General features: G+C 36.7%; 1 protein-coding gene across 1 annotated transcript in view; it reads right to left on the reverse strand.

Annotated features, from left to right (window-relative positions):
* The window catches only part of LOC145671032 (uncharacterized), a 762,494-nt gene that overhangs the window by 675,383 nt on the left and 68,786 nt on the right, over positions 1-18,325 (reverse strand). The gene's annotated exons all lie outside the window — the stretch shown is intronic.

An 18,325-nucleotide genomic window follows, 5' to 3' on the forward strand; every position in this document is an offset into this window, starting at 1 on the left:
TTCCTTTCAGATCAAAATAACAAACGATGTATTATATAAAATTCTCAAAATGAATTTAGAAGAAAATAAAATATAAGTTGAAGAAGCTGAACCTGTCACAGAAATTTTCAGTTTTCATTGTATCAGTTGTCCTACAAGAAGCTGTTATATGAATTGAAGTTGTTGTTGCAGATTGCGATAGTTCCTTAATAGTTTTAGAATCGCTTAGGGACTATTATTCTGCGCATTACTGGTATCTATTACCTAGATAAGCCCGTTTTGGGTGAGGCATTGCGTCTCTAGGCGATTACGTTGCGCCTAGGGAATTGAGGAAAGAAGAAGGGAATGAGGAAGGAAGGAAGTTGCCTGGGAAAATTATGTTACGTACCACTCCACTATTTGTCTGGTGCGAATTAGGAAAACCCAGGGAATACTCAGGATGCCTGGCTTGGTGGAAGAAGCTACTACACCTACACCTTCTACAATATCTTCACCAGGTATCGAACCTGAGACCGCTCGCACCTTTAGCGAGAGGGGTAGCGACTGCGCTTCACGAAACCATGACTTATTAGTTTTATTAACTAGCTTATCTATCGTAAAAGATAACTGTAAAAAATGACTTTTGCAGCCTGAACTGAATACGGTAACAAAAAAGAGGAAACTTCTATTTGTAATATCTCGAAGCAGAAATCTGGTCTCAAAGACTTCTGTGAGACTTTTCCATTTGCCCGTGCAATGTGTAGTTGTGATACTACTTCGGAGCTTTTTCGGAACGACGAAATAGAAGTATTTCCTTTATTAGAACAGAATGAAACTCTTATGTTTAACAAACAAGCAGAGAAGAAATATCAAGCGCTAGTGAAAAAATCTTCTTTCATTGTGATTCTAAAAGACAAAAGGTGCAGGGGTGGCAGAAAGAACCCAGACTAGATAGGTATATCATGAGTTTACTATACATTTTCAAAAATATATAAATAACAGCTCAAATTGCTTTTGTCACTCAAAAAACTGAGGATTCCGACCCCGGGCAGATCCGCCACTTCATTATATTGAGCTGTTCTTCACACGTCTTTAAATGAATGTAGGTATTCCTACTGCAATCACATCGTTGGAAAACCGATGCTATATTCAAAGTTGGAATTAAAAGTTACTATTAACAGGTACTGACACTGCTCAGCATTCTTACAAAGATTATTTTCAAATACAATTACATTGTTGGAAAATACATGAGATCGCACCAAATGAGAATTGAGTTATATTAATAGTTCACTGAAATCGGTTACCGCAACTCTAGAACCAGGGCCAGCTGCTATTTTAAACTTCATTATATGTTCATGCAAGTTATCTTGTCAATGAAGATGCAAATGTGTTAGGAGCGGTCTACACCGCTCAGCAATGTGTAGTAGTTGGCAAGGAATGCCACGTGAAAATAATTGTAATGATGTCAAAGAATAATGTGAAAGTAAGCTATTATGATACGCATAGGACCGGAGGAAATATTGATAATTGTTGAGCAAATTCGATTAACAGCTTCGCTACAGTTTATTTCAAACTTGTAGTGCATGAAATGAAAGGTATATGCTTTGTCTAGCTATAATTTTGCTTTTATAATAAATTTAATACGGATTTCGAGGTATTTTGCGAAATGTTTCTAATACTCTGAAACTGTGATTATATACGTAATATAACTAGTTACAAATAAATGTGTAATTTGAACGACAATTTCCTTGTGTAATGTGATGTTCATTAAAATATTTTTATTATAACGGGTGTTATAGCAAATGTTAACAACTCTAGCTTTTTGCATGTCGTTATGCAATCCGCAAAGAAATATCCCTTTGTTAGAAAAAAAATCATATTTTCTTTACGGTTTTACATATCGTAACCAAACTTGTACCAGATGAACGAATAATTTTCTACTTGTCTTTTATGTTATTTTGAGTCCTCATATTTTCCATAGTATTAAAGGTATTTCTTAAAGCTGCTTTTGTACGTTCCAAAAAAAATAATTATATAATTATTTTTTATATGTTAAAAACAAAATATACAAAAAAATATTATAACGGATTTTGTATTTATTTCTCTTTGATTTGGTGGAAGCTTCACGACAATTTGCCAATTAGTTAGAAAGTTAAGGTGTATTCCGTAAATTTTCAAGAAATAAGAAAATCTTTTACGACTGCGGTGAGAGCAACGCATGAGTTTTAGAGGAAATTTGATATAATTATTGGAACATCATAAGGAAACCTTCTTCATAGTTGCTTGCTTTTATTATTTTTTTTTCGGGCTTGAACCTTTATTTCCGGGACCAAAGTAGGAATCAATTCTGTTTATAATGCAAGAATATTTTACTCAGTGAGTAATGTTTTAAAAGTTACGTGTCACATAAACATCTAGGCGCAAATATTTAGATATTTTTCATTCTTATAAAAAAAACACATAACTCCTCATTAGTGTTCGTAAGTTTCCTTAAGAAAATTTCCCTCAACTGGCAAAAAATGTTCCCTTTTCTAATAAAAATTTCCCTAGTTTGTTGAGTTTTCAGTTCCTATGATAAGTTGTGATAATATTATTTACCTAAACAGGGTGTTTCAAAACAACACCGAAAACGTTTGGGAGATGATTCCTGACACCAAAATAAGACGAAAAGTTTAGGCCAACCTGGGTGCACAAATGCTTCCTTGCGGAGTTATAGGCTACCGAAAACTTGCCAAAATGAACTTTAAAGGTCCATAGCTCCAAAATTATAGGGCCCACCTCAGTCGGGTCAAGACTTTACTTAGGAACTAATATGTGCTCTATCCAAAAACATATGTTTGAGAATCGTAAAGTACTCCCGCAACAATTTTTGTACAGGCAGTTTAGTTACGGGCATATAATCTGAAGTACTCACTAACTACCTCTATAAAAATTGTTGCGGAAGTACTGCAGGATTCTGAAGCATGTAGTTTTGGATGGAGTACATATTAGTTCCTTAGTAAAGTTTTGACCCGGGGTTCTCCCATTACCTCTCACTTTCTTCATTCCACCATTTCATTCATTTCTCATTATCGCCGTCTCCTATAGCCTAGCCGGCATAGCTTGAGACGTAAAACTCAAAAATTTTATTTCACTTCTCTCTCTCTCTCTCTCTCTCTCTCACACACACACACATATCAACGAATACACAACTAATTGCTATTGAATAGTATATTTCTGAAAGACAAAGACAAATTTAAACATTTACATTTGTCAAGAATTCCTGGATTTTTCATGTTTTATCGAAAATTTTCCTTTTTTGCTAAATTTACCTATGAAATTTCTCTAGATTAGGGAAATTTTCCTCAAACTACGAACACCGTTCCTCATTCTATCAGCCACGTTAATTCCTAATAGTTCATAATTGAGCTAATAGTTGTCATTAGCGTCGATGCCACCGGACGTCAAGGGATGCCAGTATGCATTTAATATTCCGATAAACTGAAGGTTTGGGGAAACCGTTAACGATCTTAATTCGAAATTGTTCTAAATTTTTCAAGCTGTTGTTGGGAAATAAAGATTGAACACAGTTTTGAATGTTGACAAGTATTCGTATGTTTCCGCAAGAAAATTTCCTTTGACTGACACACACACAAAAAAATCCTATCAAATTTTCCCTAGTTTGTTGAACTAAAATGTAATGAAATCTTTGAGTTTCTATGTCCCACGATTATGCCGGGTAGGCTATAGGAGACGGTGATGGTGAGAAATAAATGAAATGATGGAATGAAGAAAGTGGGAGGAAACGGGAAACCCCCGAGGAAATCCACTTACACGATGTTTGTCCACAAAGAAGTTCACTTGGATATCTGGGATCGAACCAGACACCCCAAGCACCAGAGATGAAGGCTCTACCACTGATCCACCGCGGTACCAGTCCTATTTTGTTAAGTGTCCAATTACACTCTGTAAAGAAAAAATAGCGACACCTCAATTCTCAAACTAACTTACGCAGAAAACCATAATTGCAGCCCGTTAGAAGAGGAATAGAAGGAAATGTAGAGTGGGGTAGTTCATTTGCATTATCTGTGACACCTGTGGTGTACGACATCACTTGCCAATTGTTTGTGTATCTGTAATATTTTCGCTAGATGGCACTGAGTGCTTCTCATAAATTATTGTAATGAGAATTCTCCATTGCATTTCTGATGTGTAGGCTGAGGTAAATAGCATTTTATGATTGTTCTTTGCTTTCTCACTGTTTGGAAAGTGTGAAGTGGCAATATTGTTGTTGTGCAGCGCTGTTTTTGTGTGATATTGTTGCTACACGTGGACTGTAAACAGGAAGGATGGTTAAGAAATGTGACTTGTCGCCATGTGAACAAGATATAATTCTTGCTTTGCACAGCTAAGGCAAATCTCTAAGGGAGATAGATGGAATAGTAAAAGTATAAGATAGATGGAATAGGATAGAATAGTAAACTGCGGAAGATGCAATTAAAACAGGACCTAAAGAAATAACATCGACCTATTCTTCCGAGATCCAGGATGCTTCGTGCATTTGAAGTTCGCCAATGTCAACGACGCAAAGTTCGGAGCAGGGACATCACGTTTGTGAACAATTTTTCGAGCATCTTCTTTAGACTTTGGACTTCAGTTTACCACTTTACAAATTCTTCTTGTTCTAAAACAGTGCGAGAATGCGAATAAAGTCGATTTCTTCAGAAATATTCAAATCCAAAAATTGAAAAAAAAATAGTGCGATGTTAATATCTGACGAATTATAATATCTTTCGGTTTTTAATATCCTTTGGTCTGCAAATCGTGTATCGTTCCGTCGCGGAAAATATTATTTCACGAAAAAGAGTTTCTTCTGTTTCACATGCGAAACCTCTGAGAAGAAAATAGTGGGTAACGATTCGAATCAAAAGTTTTAAATAATATTCTCAAAAATAGCAATACGAGTCGGAACGCGAAGGAATTTTAAAGCGGTGGTTACTATCACTAACAACTAACTCCAGAAAAGCGTGTGTCGTAAATGCAATGCTGCGATAGCCACAAAACGGAGTTTTATTGTATTGCAATACACACAGAGTTCCTCATTAGTCATGCTGGTGTCTAGTGCATCTTGGAATCCCTACTGTATGATTCAATTTATATAGGTTATAGTTCACAACTTTCCAAAATAATGGAAAAATCTATCTATCTATCTACCTATCTATATATAATGAAAGTGACTACATTTGTAAGTTAACTCTTGAACCACCCGACCGATCACGATCAAATTTTCAACATAGATGAGTTTCGGGCCTGGGATGGATTTTATTGCTTCACTTTGAAGGTGCACTTTGAAGAGAAGAGGAAGATATGTAAAAATGATCGAAAATGACCAATATTAATGTCGAATCCGTAGTTTTCGGGGTGGCTGATATGAAGAATGACACTTCCGATGTCATTTAAATCCAAATTTCAGTCCCCATTAATACTCCTAAGCGGGATGGTGACGTAAAAATAATTGAAAATTACCGATTAATTGGAATCCAAACTGAAAAACCGAATAACGTTGTTTTTACCAAATTTTCCATCTGATATATGTTTTTTTTTACACATTAGTTACAGCATACAAAAAAGGTAATGCAGGCTACTTACAAATCAGTTTAGTACCATTGTTGTATGGTAGTATTTATAGTACCTTGTTAAAACATTTGTTTTCAAACTGTCAAACATAAATCGCAGTAAATTGTGTAATCTGCTGTGAAAAGGAAAAGTATACCATACTATTTTCCGATCGGTGTAAGGAAGAGATACCATACTATTTTTCGATTGGTATGGTAAAATAGTATTTTTCCATACTATTTTACAGTAAATTATTAATTATATGTAAACTTTGTTATTTTTAAGTGACTGAAACGAGGTAATCTTACGATGATGTTTTAAAAGTTGGTCATTTGGGGGGAGGGCGGAAATCATTTGGGGGAGGCCTGGCCCCGATGGGCCCCCCCTTGGCTACACCCCTGATTGTAATCAATATTGAAACCCGAAATGGTTGATTTGTACCATTTCCTTTTGGGATAAAGAGATAAGGACATAGGCAGAAACTATTTCTGGGGCCCTGAATTCATACCAGAAAACAGTCTCCAACTATTTTTTAAAACAATTTTTGCTCCGATAGTTGATTACGGACAGGCTCCTAGCCAGCCTAAAAATATAAGGTGGCCGGTAGAAGATAGGGGGGACCGTTTTAACCATATTATAGTTCATTTGCTAGCCTATCGTTAAAAGTTTAGGAGGCCAGTAAATATTTAGAGGGCGGCCCTTACCCCCGTGGATACGGGCCTGACGACAGACATGCCCGTTCTAAGAACTTTCATGATTATGCGCAGCGTGGTTTGAAAGTCTAGAAGTATAAATTTTCTTGTAATAATGCTTTAAAGGGTGATGATGATGATGATTAGCGTTGTTTTGTGATTCTAACCTGATACCTCTATCAAAGTAAAGGTGTGAAATACCTGATTGATTGGCTGCAATTTAGCGTCTCTGTTTATTTTAGCAAGGCTATATGAGACGTGAAACTACAATATAAGAAGAAGTCTGTCCACAGCAACGTATTCAAATTCCAAGGCTCTGTCACTAAGATTCAAACCGGGACCTCAAACACCAAAGCCACATCGCCAGCAACTAGGCCAACCAGCGAGGACAGCTATGTGCTACTTTACTACACACTTCTCGAAACACATTTGCATTGTAGTAAAACTACAATAAATCGGTGACATTGTGCTGCTAGACCATCTACCTAATATTACCACGAGCAATAAACTTCATGTGGAAATGATTAATATTGAGTGAATATTAACAAGGATGAATCGTGTTTCTTAAAAATATCAACCACATGCTCTTTCTCATTGTAGGCAGTTTAATCTAAGCACATCCAGACTATTGAATATTTCATATTAGTGGTTTTAGCCACGCATAACAGCGGACTCTGCATTATTTACTGTATTCCAGGCGATGAATTATTATCAATTCTGCGTCTATAAAGACTATAAAGATGGGGGAGACATACATAGATATCGTAACGTAAATAACAATATAAATACATATTATAACAAACACTAAAAGATACTTTGTACGAATAAATAATGAAAAGTTCAATCAAATAAGCTGAAAATCATAAAAGAAAACAAAATAAACTAGGAATAACAAGAATAAGCTAATCAAAATAGCACGAAAAATCAAGTTTGAAAAGACCAAATTTTTGATCTGTTGTACAATTGTAGTCTAGGTACTGTTTCTAAAGAATCTCTATAGACATTTTTGTTATTCAATATCTCAGTTCATGACAACTGCTTTATTGAAGTGAAGTGAAACAAGCCTTTAGCTGATCGAGATTTGTCTCTGTGAAACATACAACCAAAATCGATTCGCCCATTTTGGAATGATGATGTCACTTAGAAAGTCATACTTCACCTTATTTCTATAAATGTTAAGAACACTCGTAAATTAACAAAAAAGCAATTTATTTCTTTCATTCATAGCCTTAAACAGACGAGATCATTTGCTAAAGTTTCTGGCCTGTCTCTAAAATAGCAGTCGCAGTGCGTTGAGCTAACAGTCTGCAAAACAATGCTTCAGTGCACACGGCTGTTGGTGTCCAAGACTGCAGTAATAAACTACTAAGATATCGAGAAGATTCAGCACCCACCAGTGATAGACTAAGACTTCGAGGAGATTCAACACCTACCAGTGATAGACTATGACTTCGAGGAGATTCACCCCCTACCAGTGATAGACTATAACTTTGAGGAGATTCAGCACCCACCAGTGATAGATTATGACTTGGGGGAGATTCATCACCTACCAGTGATAGACTATGACTTGGAGGAGATGCAACACCTACCCCACAGTGCAAATTTAGCACGGGAGCTTTGGCAACAGCCACCGTACGGACAGACACATTCTCATGCGTAATGCGAACTCAACGCACAGCGACTGACTCCCTTCAAACGACTCCCTCCAAGGAACAGTTCGACAGTTCAAATTGACACATCATTTATGCCATAGATGACACTAAATGCCACGAACGGTTTATTGCAAGAAACTTTTGAAGATACCATTTGCAAGTATTGTCATATTCGGCTGCTTACACGTATATAGGAATAATATTACGAGTCCCTGTTCTTTAATGGCTAAACGATTTATTGCTACGAATCTGGTAATTTTATTTATGTTTATTTTGCGTATGATTTAATAAAATAAATTCATCAAGGAAGAGTGAAAGATTATGGTGTTAAGGTGTTATTAACTAATATGAATGTGAACGTAAATCAAAAAAATTCCACGTTTCGCAAAATAGTAGAGAACGGATTACACAATAAAGTATATCCAATTATCCATGCACGAAAGTAAAAATGATCTTGACTTTGATCATGCAATATATTAGATATCGGATCAATAAGACCTGAAACCCGTAGTGATCTTATTATGTTTGATAAATTTCACAACCACATTAAATTAAAGCAGATTCCTATGGAATGTCCAAAATGTAGCAAACTACTCTACATTAAATAATTCACCACCAGATTCGGAGTAAGTTAAAAAAAAGGGGGAAGAAAACCCCAAATATTTTAGTTTACATTTCTACAATTATGCACGTTAGGCTAAGGGGACGGATGCTTATGGCAAATGATTGATGATGGAAGAATTGATGGAAAGAGAAAGTGGGAGGAAACGAGAGTACAAGAGAAAACCCAAATATACGATGCTGTCCACCACAAAACTTGCTTGGCAGGGGATCAAAGAACGAGATACCACATGCATCAGAGGTAAGCGCTCTATCGCCGAGTCATCGTGCTTCCATAAGAAAGAATTTAAAATTTGGTTCTGTTTAAATTTAATTTCAATACTCATTTTAAAAAAGTCCAGATTTCTCCAAATCACACGCTCTAGAGAAGAGTTAACCTTTTTATGAAAAATACAGTTATGCAACCCAAAAAATGCCCTATCAGAAATACTCCTTTTGGCTCTTCGTAGCCGAGTGGCTAACGAACTTGATTTCTTTGCTAGTGGTTCCTGGTTCCAATTTCTCATGTGGGTTCTTACCTCAGCTACAAACTTGAGTAGTTGTTCGGATTCCACTCTAAATACTAGATTCTATCTTATGTAGCCTAGATGCTGAAAAAGGACTGTAAACTTCAATCAGCTGAAGCTCTATTCGCTAAAGTAGTTGCTAGTGCTCGCCCACATGGCGCACATGGTTAAAACAGTTTTTTAAAATTATGTTATTGAGCCATTAAATACTACGTTGCAATTATTTCATTTATTTTTATATCTGGTTGTCCTGACAACCTCCTATTCGAAATCCTATTATTTAAAAGCTATGACAACATATAAATATCTTCTTTATATCCATCTTATATCTAACTAACTACGGTACGTTGTGGTATATTTGTGCATTGTTATCACTTGTAAATTTTGGGCGTAAAGTATTTTTATATATGTACTAAACTATGTTTTTTTCAAGAAGAAAAAGAAGTTAGTTAGATATAATGTCGATATAAAGAAGATATTCATATGTTGTCATAGCTTTTAAATAATAGGATTTTGAATAGGAGGTTGTCAGGACAACCAGATATATAAATAAATGAAATAATTGCAACGTAGCTTCGTTTTATTTCAATAACATAATTTTAAAGAACCGTTTTATGGTCCTGGATTCGGTTCCTGGTAGGAGAACGTTTAAATCTGAATGCATTACGGTTGTTCGGATTCTACTTTAAAACAATAGGTTCACGTCTCATATAGCCTCAGTACTCACGAGGAGCGCTAAATACCTACTAACCAAACCAAATCTAATCAGCCATTAACTAAAATGGGAAAGCTAAAAGTCAACTGGCTTCATCATCGAAATTCTTGTATACTTGCCAAAACTGCTTCAATAATGTACAAATTGTATAATCTGCTCCGTAAACTGTTTGTTTTGTTTATTAAGGAATAGGAGAAGCAGGTTATGTGTCACAAATCATTGAGTAGAAAATGATTGGGTTAGACGCAAAACTTTAAATATAAATTAATACTCTAAGTTTTTCCATTAAAAAGAATGAAGAATGAATTGAAAAAGTGTGTACGATAAATAGTGAATTTAAAGAAACGGAAAAAAGACAATATAACAATCGGGTATAAAGAAACGAGAAACAAACTTAAAACGTATCACACCCAACTCTATTGTCACCCTTTGCTCTTTTGTTTACGACATTGTAATAGGTTTCCTGTGATAGAGGAACATTTTATGTGCTAAATGTTATTACTTTTCCACGGCGCTACAATGAGAAAGAAACTTGGGGACATTTATACAATCGATACTGCCTGAATGTAATCTTCAATTGTATTTCCTGCAACTATAGAAAGACTAGCAAAGACACGATAGCAAAAAAAATAGGAAGGAAATTGATCGGAAAGAAAAGAAAGAAAAGAAAAAAAGCGAGACAAGAAAATAGCATATAAGCTTGAGTGGACAAATGGACTTTGGACCATTAATCGATAATGGTCAATGTCGACCTCAATCTAACCGACCGAACACGTGCAAAAACCTTTAAGACAAAGACCAAAAGAAGAAAAAGAAAAAAAACGAAACAAAGCAAGAAAATCTTTTGTAGTGTTAGTAGTAGAATGAAACAGAGTATTTGATGTAGGATAGGAGATAATTAGGAGCTTTGTAGAGAAGCGAGAGAAGTACTTAAGGGAATTTCCCTTTCATTTTCTCTCGCTGCCTCCCAAACCATGATTAGATGTCTCAACCAGAAACATCGTTTTGTGCTTTTTCTTTTTAACTGTAACCAATGAAATGGAACTTGAAGTTGATGTCAGTATTTGTCTCTAAGTATCTTGTTCGTGTTTCTAACATTCAAAGATTAAGGATTCACTGCTAAACAGAGGTAAAAGTGAGGAGGAACGCGGGGGTATGTCATCCCTCCACCTCAAAAAAAATATGTACGGCGTCTCCCCAGTTCCGTAGAAAATTACAACGGACAAAGATAGGCAGGGGGACGGTGTGACGTCATGCCGCTACCTACCGTCCTCCTACGTTTTTATATCCGCTTTTACCCCTGCTGCTAAATATTAGAGTAACGGCTTTATTATCGTGTTCCCTTTGATCAAAGTTAAAAATTCCATTACAATTTAACATTCTCAGCATAATGCACACGAACAATCGATTTTATTTTCTACGTGTTACATTAAAGAAAACTGAATTACTGAGGGCCATAATAGCTTAGTGGTAGAGCGTTCACTTCTGATGCATGGGGTCCCGCGTTCGATCCCAGCCCGCGCCTAGTGAACTTTGTGGTAGACAAACTCCGAATGCGTGGGGCTTCTCCCGTTTCCTCCCACTTTCTCCATTCTACCATTCCCTTCATAATTCTTATCAATCACCGTGTCCTTTAGCCTAGCCGGAATAACCGTGGGACGAAAAACTTAAATTTTATTTGACTTTTTTTTTGTTTCTTCAAAACTAAACTACAGGGACCACAGTGGCTCAGTGATAAAGTGCTCACCTCTTGGGCGAGAGTTCCTGATTTCAATAACAGATAATTTGATTTTTGGTAGGTAATATTGTGTCCCAGGATCAATTTATCGGAGTTCTCCTGTTTTTCTCACATTCTCATTCCCCCATTTCATTCTCATGATTCAGTTTCATTAATGATCCATTTTCTAAAGGGTATAACCATTGGACGCAAAACTATATATTTCATTTCATTTTTCACGCTATGGCCAAATTTTTCAGGAATCGGAAGTTCCAGTTTCCTGATTGCAGAAACATTCGGGAATTTTCTGAAATCGGAATTTTTCCGAATTTCGGAATTTTTCCGATTTTACTTTCCGAATTACGAAGAGCAAAAATTCTGGAATTTATCATCTTTACTCAAAACTAAGCTACTCCCTCTCCCTTGATTTAGTAGGTAACACAGTCATCTTTGGCGCATAGGGTTCTGGGTCTTATTTTCGATGACAGTATCTTGAAGTTTAAAAGGATTACGGTGTTCGGATTCCATCTTAACCTCCTGTCTCCAATATCCTCGGTGCTGAAAGTGAGCTGAACTCGAATCCATCCAATCAAACCGAACTTCTTGAAATTACAGTTCCCAGTCACAAAGGTGAACTTACAGAAGTTCTGAGGGAGGAAATAAGGGAAGAACTAACTTCGAGCATGCACTGATACTAACGTACTCTGTTTATAATAAAAGCTTAATTCAAAATGGTTTAGAGTTTCTTCATGATTATATAGTAAATGTACCGAATCCGGCTTTGATTCTCCATTAAACTGACTGTTCACATCTCATATATAGTTCGATCCAGAAAGGGTTGCTTAATTCAATCAAATGAACCATGGAAAATATTTTAGTACAAATTTAGAAACTATAGAGAAGTCCCAATCATTTTCCGGACTTCATCCCATCTTATCCCTTGTGGCACTATTCCTGGAGCTTACTAAATGTACACGTTGAAGATTTAACTATAACGGAGTAACCTCGCGAGGCATAGTTACCTTTGGTGCCAACTGTCTCAGATTCGAGTCCCGGTGGGGACACGCGATTGAAAAGACATAACACCTTTATCAGCCCACCGTCTTGAGTTTTCCTCATTCACAGCAGGCAAATCCCGGGTTAGTACCTAATAATACAAGTCCTGGCCACTTCCCCCATTCCTTTCTTCCTTCCCCTACAGAAAGCATGCTGATCGAGGGCATCTCTCTCACACATGATGGGTTTAAGGAGATCGTTTATTCCATATTGATTTATTTTCTCTATTATGTTTTAGTCAATTGACTAATTTGAAAACGAGTTTCGGCAACTTAACTAGAAGTACAGTCATTAACAATAAATTAGCGTAATTTATGTATAGCCTGCATAATATGAAATAGTCGCAAACTATATAATCTATCTAATAAGCTTTCATTCACTAAAGTAGCATAACTTTTATTTTATTTGTAACTTCGATGTAATTAATAAAATGGACTTTTTCCGTTACCATAGAAGTAACTATATTCTTAGTAGTTTACGTGAATCACTCTCAATTACGTTAATTAGTTTCAAAGTTAAACATTAATTAAAAAGTCTAGGAGTGTTAATGCACTCAGGAGCTTCATTTACCTAAAATAAACTACAGGTTGGTCCAAAAGTTATATAACAGATAAAGGAGACATAGTGAGGCAGTGTTTACTACAACACATTTATTCTTCATTTTCGAAATGGTTGGACACCTTTATTCAAAACAGGTGCAACAAAATTTAAGGCGGTCTGTTTTCTAGAACATTGCAACTATAGCACGGTCCAAAATGAAACCCATAAAATCACTTACACCATATGACCAGTAGATAACGGGATACGACTTTCTGCGAAAGATCGAAGACAATTTTCTACTTATAGCTACTAGTGGAGGAAACTCCTTCAGAGTGTAAGAATTTACTTACACCCAAGCACAAGTTCATGTAGTAGCACCATTTACGTTAAGCAGTCAGGTGAACCGACATAACTGTCACTACTGAAGTGACGAAATCCACATTGGCTGATGGAACATACTTTTGACTAACCCTGTATACAGATTCACATGTATGTTTTTCCAACAAAAATAAATCAGGTACTGTCCATGCAATATAATTCATCTAATACGCATTTTTATACTTCGATCTCAGGCTTTTGTGAGGTGGGGCCTTTTTTTTTTTTTTAACCAGAGCAATTTTGACCGATACCCTTCTGATGCGTGGCCATTGTGACCCGGGCCCTTTAGACTTGGGCCTTTCTTTCTTCGCTTTTTTTATCCAGGCTCTTCTGACGAGAGACAGTTTTATAAGTAATTGTTATATGCCAAACACTTTGATTTAAATTTCAATTCGGAAATTAAAAGACCATATATAAGATAGTCATTCTGGTCTTAATTTCAATTTAAAAACAATCAGGTTTTTCAGATGTACTCTGTTATTTTCGTTTAGAAGCACAACACTTTATACTTGTGAATATTTCATATTTTAAAACGACCAATACATCAATATTTTGATTGCTGGCGAAGAAAAATGCAACATCTGTTTGATCCTCAATGTACTCAACGTAAGCTCCATAGTTTCTATTAAAAGAATAAAACAAACAGAAATTACTACGAAAACTTAAATTATGTACATGCTTTAAGAAAACCGTCTAATTAATCAGTTAAAAATAATTATTTTGTATGAAAAGTGGATTCTCTTAACTAAATTCTTAAGAAAAATTAACAATACTTATTACCAAATTTACGGAAAACAATGTTTTAAGTAAATAATTGTTCTGGCATCTAATATGCATAAGAGATATTATAGACATACGTCTAACTTAACGCTCAATAAAAATTGTTTTTCATTAAAATAAGAGTCTCATTAGGGCACAAATGTCCTAGACAGGATTTTAGTCGAGGGTACCCGATATAAAGGAACATTCGGCCGTGATAACTGATACAAGGGCGACACAAATTTTAGTTTTTCATCTTACTGAGCGGAAGTAGATGTTTCTTATAGTTTTTGATCTCCTGATTAAGAATCTGAAGTCAGATATGCTGCATCAGTTCTGGTGTTTTAGAAATGTTGAAATTTTGAAGAAAACCCCACACTTTAGAAATGTATGATCTTTAATAAAATTGTTATTTTTATGTACAATGCAAACCAGGCCCGCAACTAAAGGGGGGGCTAGGGGAGGCTTGCCCCCCTAAAGTTTTCGTGGTCCCTCCATACAAAAATACAATTTAGCTATTTGTTAGAGACATTTTGATGACTTGGTCCCCCATAACATATTCATGGCCCCTCCAAACATCTGTGACTGGTTTCGGGCCTGATGCAAACTAGATGAAAAATATGTTTATGATGTTTATTGCACAGTTGAATATCAGAAGAATAAGCCATTATTTATAACTTAGTTTTGCGTACAGTTTTGCATGAACAATAGACTGAAAAAAAAAACAACATAAAAATGCACAATGTATGAAATAATGTGTATGTGTATAAAGGTCAGCTGAAATCAATGTATTTTACATTGCCAAAAGCGAAAAATTGGCAAAGGCATATACATATATTGATGCATATTAAACAGTACCAAATAAAAAAAGTTTATGAAATCTTCCTTCGCGTGATATGGAGAGCATGTCAAGTTCCAACGGTAATCTGCGAGCATTGACTCAGCAGATTATCTTTCGTATTGGTAGTCCAGGATCTAAATTGATTGGTGTAACCCCATGCTCATTAAACACAACTATTAGATTTTGCGGAAAAGATAGACAGGTAGCTATGTAAGAAATGCATCTTGACCGACATATTGCGTCGCATAGTGTGAAAGTTTGTCAACACTTCCTCAACTATTATGTATATGACCCTTTCCCGTACATTCTTGCGCTAATTCTGGCGGCTTTTCAGATGTCTCCCATGATTTACATACGTCTATTTAGTAGAGCTCTACATGCATTCCTCATATCCAACATTTGATCTTAATCCCTGTACTCGTTTCAAAATTAACAAGCCATTTCTAGACATTTTCTACGTTCTACCTTCGCATTTTGCCCTCACATATCTCACATCCTATATACGGTCTGCCACTAAAGATCCTCTTTTTCCCTGTTTCTTTTGGTGTGAATTCAGTAATAGGAATCATTTTCAACAATTGAATTCACTAAATCGGAATGTTCCCTTGTGAGACTTAAACTGATTTTTTTTTTACCCTTGAACGTTATTTTTTTTTACATTTGAAAGACAAAAGTAGAAGTCGTGTAAGTGAGCACGTGATTTAAACCATAACATTGATATAGTGAATGACATACATTTGTTAGAACCACGTAATCATCTTTTTAGATTCATTGCACAGGATTTATGGCAAATCTTCGATACTCAGGATTCGTCTACGTGGATCTTTGAAAAACACAATTCATACAGTTTTCTAACAAAAGGCGTTATCCTCTTGAGCTTCGGGTTTAGAGTTATTCGTCCACTCACGCAACGGAAGTTGTGACGCTCGATCTTTCATTCCTAGGCATTTTCATAACACGAAACAACATTTGCAAATGGTAATTCACAATAAAACCTCCAGATTAATATATTAAAAAAAAGAAACAACTTTCAGCGGTGTCTACGGCTATAGCACCTTACATCAACAACGAAATGGCGATCCACATACGAGCAATGAAAAAAAGTAAACAAGTTATTTTTAATACTAAATTGTTTCAGCATCGTCCCCTGTAACCAAGTACGGGTAGATAAATTTTCCTGCGATGATCACTTTTCCCTTCTTTCCCGCAAAAGTTTCTGAACCTTTCGCCTGTGATGAGGAAGGAGATTAGAGGGTAACTTATTTTATATAAATGAACATTGTGTTTAATATATTGAAGTGTATGAATAATTATGACAAACAATATTATAATCAGGAAACTTTTTTAAAAACATATTACAAGCTAGTTACAGAAAATTGAAAATTCCGTTATATTTTTAGTTTTTTTTAAAAAAATTGAGATCTGATATGGGAAAAGGAATGTTATTGAATTTGGCAGAAAAAATATCCTTTGAGAATGAGCTATTACTTTTCAGGAAAGAAATTCATTGTTGGACAGAATAATTGGAGGTATGTCGACGCTCTCGCAATACTCCCATATAGAGAATTCGTGACATTTGTTCATCTTTACAGGGCTTTTGGTGGTGGCAGAGAGTGTAGTAGTGAAGATAATAGACAGCGGTGGTTTTCAACAATAAGAATAGTTTCTGTTTAAGACACAGTCTGCCGTGTCACAACAAAACGCTGTAACTTGAGTTACATTGTTTTGTCGCTATAAGCATTTTTGAATTTCCCGCCACCGATATTTGTGTTCACCAGGCCCAGTATTGAGCTGGGTCAAATACTTTTGAAAATACAGCAAAGAAAATTTCGATGTAAGTAGGAAATTAGCCTGTCTGTAGCGACAAAACAATGCAAATCGAGTTACATTGTTTTGTCGCTACTGAACGACTGCGTAACTGAAATTACATTGTTCTGTCAATGTCATTGTAAGTAGTAAATGTGCATTTTGTAGCGACAAAACGATGTAACGCGAATTACATTGTTCGGTTGAAAAATGAATGTAGGATGCTCTGTTTTTACGCGTGTCTGAGAGTGACGTCACCGCTGTATAAACCAATCAATGGTTCAATCTGAATCAAAGTGGCGTGACCAACGCCCCGAATCATGGGAACAAACCGGCCAAATAGGCTCGAGATGATGAACCCGCTGGTATCACATTACAATTTAGAGCATGCTCCAAACAGGAGATATCTCCCCTGCGGCTACACTGCGTCGAAAGCGTACGAAGAGTACCTCGAAGATTGCAAGGAAAAAGAAAGAAGGAAATGCAGCTGGCCAATTTTCCACGAGGTGATGAAAGATCTCCATATCTCCACTTCAAGACCCACTCAGGATGCGAGGAACATCGTTTGGCCGTTTACAACGACAACGACGGGCCGCAGCAGGAGCACTCCTGCGAAGCCTGTGGGTGCGCGTTGTGCAAACAACAGATCTCCTACCTGAAGAACCGTGATCTGGCCCGGGGGCACATGCACGACTTTCTAAGCAATGAAGAAACTCGTGTGTCAGTCTATACTGTCGATATGCAGAAAGTGCTCTCGATGCCAAAACTGTCTACCAAAGACAGCTTCTTCTTGCGAAAACTTGTACTGTTCAATGAGACGTTTGCTCAGGTTGGCCAAGGCGCGGAGGCAGTTTGCGTGCTGTGGCACGAAGCGGAAGGCGGGCGAAGGGCAAGCAACATTGCGTCTGCCTACGTGGCTTTCAGGTCATGCCAGGGATTTGGAAAACATCTACCTGTTTGCAGACAACTGCGGCGCCCAAAATAAGAACCGAATCCTCTTCGGGGCGCTGTTACGAGTCGTCAACGATTGCATTGTATCCTGTTCCAGGATCCGACTGGAATATCTAGAGCCAGGTCACACCTACATGAGTGCCGACAGCGTGCATGCGTGCATCAGCACCAAAATTCGACTAAAAGACCTGTACGACATGGATGACTTTGTGTCGACGATACAGGGCAGTCGAAAGAACCTCAAGACGGTAACGCTGTCCCACAAAGAGATGATATTGTTCCGGGATGAAACGAAAGCCAAACTCCCGAAAGGGTGGTCCTTCAGCAACATGAAGATTGTGGAATTTCGGAGAGGTAGTTTGGCAATCTACGTGAAAAAGGACTACGATGCAGAAGATTTTCGCGAGATTTCAATTCTTAAGCAAGCCACGAAGAGAGTCCTTGCTAAGGAGTTGGGGAAACAGAGCCCAGATCTGCTGTCAGCACTGCCGAGGCAGGAATTCCCAAGAGGCATCAGTGCGGAGAAGAAGGAGGATCT

Source organism: Thermobia domestica, chromosome 15 (genome assembly GCF_964235325.1).
Source record: "Thermobia domestica chromosome 15, izTheDome1.hap1.1, whole genome shotgun sequence".
Classification (NCBI taxonomy): domain Eukaryota; kingdom Metazoa; phylum Arthropoda; class Insecta; order Zygentoma; family Lepismatidae; genus Thermobia; species Thermobia domestica.